Source organism: Schistocerca cancellata, chromosome 1 (assembly GCF_023864275.1).
Source record: "Schistocerca cancellata isolate TAMUIC-IGC-003103 chromosome 1, iqSchCanc2.1, whole genome shotgun sequence".
Taxonomy (NCBI): domain Eukaryota; kingdom Metazoa; phylum Arthropoda; class Insecta; order Orthoptera; family Acrididae; genus Schistocerca; species Schistocerca cancellata.
In genome coordinates this window covers 1,143,479,208-1,143,484,321 of record NC_064626.1, presented here as the reverse complement: position 1 = coordinate 1,143,484,321, position 5,114 = coordinate 1,143,479,208, and the positions used below count along the sequence as shown (strand labels likewise).

Genomic DNA, 5,114 nt, shown 5'->3' with positions numbered 1-5,114 from the left:
TTCTTCGCAAGGAATAAGTGAAGTACAATTGTCTATTTCACAATAAATGAAATATATGTTTATTAAGTTTATGCTGATTTTTTTAATCCCATATATATTTATTTATCTTCCGACATCTCAGAAACTCTTTCTCTGGACTTGCACCACTTCTATTCTGAATGCCTCATACAGCAGTTGCATATATTTCTTTCTTTGAATATTGTGTTAGATGACCAGTAAATTAACAAAAACACGTAATCTATAGAATACTTAGAGCAAATGCAAAGTTTTTTTAAACAAAAAAAATACTGGCCCGTGGGGGGATCGAACCCACGACCTTCGCGTTATTAGCACGACGCTCTAACCAACTGAGCTAACGGGCCGATGCTGAAACACTCTTATAAAGGTATATTAATAACATTCCTCTGCATGGCGTGATATAAATACTTTGCAAGACGTGGGTCTGTTCGAACGGTTGGCTCAGATACAGCATGGCAGTTGGTGGTGGCGGCGGCCAACACGTCATCGCGGCGTCTGCCCACGCAGAGCAGCAGCACGTGAAGAGCACTGCGCCAGTGCGTGTCTCGCCAGAGAGTTCAAGGCCAACGCTTGTCTCTCCCGCCTGCAGGCGCCGCTGTTAAAACTGGACAAATCCGGTGCGCCCTTATCAGCTACGCGGCGTTTGCATTCCGCCGACCCATGTGGACATCCACGTATGGATGATGCCCCACCAGACAGGCCTCGATAACGGGGGTACCACTTTAAGTGTACATTACATGCGAGGGTAACGAGTGGTGGGGGCTTTCTAAACACTATTGCGTCGCAGTTGTTATGTCACAGGTATTGCGTATTACAGTACAACGCGTAAGTAAGGAATCTGCGCGGATGCTGGTGGATCTCTCCGCCCGTAGTCACTCAACAGAAGCGTATACGACGGGGGGCATGGAAGTGTACAGTACATGTTCTCAATAAGCACAGGGTACATTGTCAAAAATCGGGTTTGTTGCTATGCGTGAGTCTTGTGCCAGTTACGTCCAGATTTCTAGACGGTAGCATCTTATTGTCGTCTTCAGGTAGTCATGTTAAGTAATCTGTAACATTTCGTACAAGCCGATGAAGAAGTACTTTGTCCGGCCTTAAGCAATACTGTGCCGGCATGCTGAGATAATATTCAGCTTAACACACCAGAGCGAATGTGGTAGGCACACTAAAGAACACGGCGATGCAGTACTGTAAGTGTATTTCTCTACGTTTCGTTATGGTGATTCCTATTTTTCAAGTGTGACTTCTTTTTGTGCTGTGCTCTAGTTTGGTTCCACTGTACAACAAACTGAGTTGTGTGTAATTTGAGCTCCAATGGATAAGAGCAAGGCGTGCCCCTAGGCATGAAAAATCGCTTAAAGAGCTGATTGTTTAATTTCAAAAACTATTGTTTAGAGGTATCTGATTAATGTACAAAATGCGTGTTTGACCATCAACTGCTTTTTTATTTACAACCCAAATATCGACCGGTTTCAGTCACAGACCCAAAAATACAACAACAAAAAATAGGTGTACTACACAGGAAATAATTAACCGTTAACTTCATCACTTTCAACGTAATTACTGATATTATGTATTAACTGTAATAATACAGTCTATAAAGCTGCTAAAGATAATGTCGGTCACGCAAATATGACGATAAAATTGCGTTTACTTTTAAACATTCTTATTCCATGATAAGATCTTTTTTTACAGACAGGAAATGTCCGAGAATACACGAATAAATCTGAAGAACGTGCTGCTTCCGTTCATCATATTTGGTAAATAGTTCTTTGCAGCCCTCCTTGTGCTTCAAGCCTCTCTCAGCTGAATCATTGACGACTTTAAGATTTTAGTAACTATCATTGACAAAGTATTTATTTTCGTGTCGCTCCGTTGGATCTGTGTTGAATTCGTCACTCAAATGAAATCTGGTAAGTTAGAACCAAACTATTCCATCCCGTTATTGATAATTTTCGAGATTTAATCGATTTCTACTTTAATCTTTTTGGTGTTTTCATCATGATTCAGTTTAATGACGACTTTCATTTTTTTATGTAGGCGGTTAGTTAGGATCAAAAGTAGCCACGAAGGCAGAACAGGAGAAAGGTACCGTAGCATAAATGACTGCTCAGTTTTTGTAAAGTTAGAAATACCGCGATCATTTATTCCACGCACCAACCTTGACCTTCCTTTCAAATACTGATTGATAAACGTCTGGCTACCTTCTCGAACAGTAATGGTCTTTACATCATTGGCATGCCCTATGTTCTCCGCTTCCTTTCGCTTCTGAATCTGCGACGATCTTCGAGTATAATTTTGTACCTGCCACCACTTTGTTAATACAAGGCTTCTAATTTTTGTATGCAGTTTCTCTGCACCTGTGTCGAAAAGCGTACTTTTTTGCCACAAACCACATCTTTCCACACAACTAGTGCGCCACTTTGATGCACATATAATTTCCACAACTGCAAATTGTAGATGTTTACTTGACCAATAGAACGTTACTTCTAGCTTTTCTTAGCAAGTAACACCGAAGCAAGTATATAATCTCTTGCAAACGAACTGAAGACGAAAACATTATAATACTACGATTGCTACCTTGCCTTAGCAATGAAGGACTGCAAGAGTGGTCCTGGTTGAACCGCATACAGGAACGGCATGACTCTCTTCACGCTCTCCCTCCCCTCCCCGCCCCCCTATTCTGGGGTCACTGACCCTCACGTCACTCGACCAATGTGGTCTGTGAAAAGACAACGCGTTTAGTCAAGGGAAGTGAAGTAATAACCGGCCTACATTAGCTAATGAAAGAATTTATCATCCAGAAGTAATATTTTGTGAAGCTGATGGTTCTACTCTCTTTTTTCCTGATTTTTCCGGTTTTCAATGCCCAGGGGTACACTTCCTCTTATTCTACTGAGCCCAAATTTCACAGAGCTCATTTTTACACGGATGAAACCAATCTGAGGGTATCCAAAGAAAAATTGCCAAATATTCAAAACCGTGCCATATAAGATCCACCCTAAAGCATCATCTATACATCAAATGTATCGGGCGTAAAGAGAAAACATCACTTTTGAACACGAAAGAGAGGGGATGAAAAGGAGGAATTTAAAGATCTGAAAGAAGTTCTCACAAGATGTTGGCACTTTCTCGGTCTGTACAGGGGGCAGCACAGCTGTGAAGTTGGTAAGCCTGCACATTGAAGAGTCAGTCGGCAGAGACGAGGACAGACCTGATACAGTGCTGTCTCACAAAAACGTCTAATTAAATCCGGGACCTGAAGTACACTATGCACAAACAACACAAACAAATGTTAACTTTAAAAACATTTTATCAACTTTAATTCTGTCAGTCAACATAAGAACTACAAAAGATGAAAATATTGCAGCAAATCTGTTATCATAAACAGATGTAAAGTTTTGTATGTAAGTGATACAACGTTAGTGAATAATCGATATTTTTCCGTTCCTGTTTTCTCCAATCAGACGAGTACAGTCAGTGGCATTTTTCCCTACTGATTTTTATTAATCTTACTCGAATAGACACTGTCCATGTAACCAGCACTTACATTAAATTCAGATGCAGTTGTTGTTGTTGTTGTGGTCTTCAGTCCTGAGACTGGTTTGATGCAGCTCTCCATCCTACTCTATCCTGTGCAAGCTTCTTCATCTCCCAGTACCTACTGCAACCTCCATCCTTCTGAATCTGCTTAGTGTATTCATCTCTTGGTCTCCCCCTACGATTTTTACCCTCCACGCTGCCCTCCAATACTAAATTGGTGATCCCCTGATGCCTCAGAACATATCCTACCAACCGATCCCTTCTTCTGGTCAAGTTGTGCCACAAACTTCTCTTCTCCCCAATTCGATTCAATACTTCCTCATTAGTTATGTGATCTACCCATCTAATCTTCAGCATTCTTCTGTAGCACCACATTTCGAAAGCTTCTATTCTCTTCTTGTCCAAACTATTTACCGTCCATGTTTCACTTCCATACATGGCTACACTCCATGCAAATACTTTCAGAAATGAGTTCCTGACACTTAAATCTATATCCGATGTTAACAAATTTCTCTTCTTCCGAAACGCTTTCCTTGCCATTGCCAATCTACATTTTATATCCTCTCTACTTCGACCATCATCAGTTATTTTGATCCCCAAATAGCAAAACTCCTTTACTACCTTAAGTGTCTCATTTCCTAATCTAATACCCTCAACATCACCCGATTTAATTCGACTACATTCCATTATCCTCGTTTTGCTTTTCTTGATGTTCATCTTATATCCTCCCTTCAAGACACCATCCATTCCGTTCAACTGCTCTTCCAAGTCCTTTGCTGTCTCTGACAGAATTACAATGTCATCGGCGAACCTCAAAGTTTTTATTTCTTCTCCATGGATTTTAATACCTACTCCGAATTTTTCTTTTGTTTCCTTTACTGCTTGCTCAATATACAGATTGAATAACATCGGGGAGAGGCTACAACCCTGTCTTACTCCCTTCCCAACCACTGCTTACATTTGTACAGATGCAATTATGGACTGAGATTAAACCAAAGAAAGACGAAAGTGATGAGGAGCAACAGCTATGAATATAACATCAGAGTTGGGAACCACGAAGTAGACCTAGGAATTCTGCTACGTTGCAAGCAAAGTAAAACATTGCGGCCGAAGCAAGGAGGACACAAAAGCAGAGGGGCACAGGGAAAGCCAAGAGAAGTCTACTGGTATCAGATTTCGGCCTCAGTCTGCGGAAGAGAAAAAAACGAAAAAAATTCTGAAGAATGGCGAGTCAAAGACTAGAACCCCGTATTTCTACAGTCCGAATCTGTTGTTATACCCACCAAAGAAAGGAAGAAGGGGCGACGTGGGTTTCGTTTCCCGTCAACCACGATGTGGTTAGAGATTTGTGATGGAGCACAAACTTGGATTGGGAAAGTATGGGGAAGGAAATACATCAGGTTCCTTCAAAGGAGCCGTCCCAGCATTCAGTATAACTTATGCAGGGAAGGCACAGCAGACCTGAATCTGGGTGGGCAGAAGGGGATGTGAACAGCAGTCCTGTAGAATGCACGTCCAGTGTGATAACCTTACAAGCGTACCACTCGTGT

The 5,114-nt window shown here is 41.4% G+C and overlaps 1 non-coding gene across 1 annotated transcript; it reads right to left on the bottom strand.

The window, feature by feature from the left end:
• Window positions 1-288: 288 nt before the first annotated feature.
• Window positions 289-362, bottom strand: Trnai-aau (transfer RNA isoleucine (anticodon AAU)). The gene has a single exon. It is a non-coding gene; the product is annotated as a tRNA-Ile (tRNA).
• Between the last annotated feature and the right edge of the window lie 4,752 nt (window positions 363-5,114).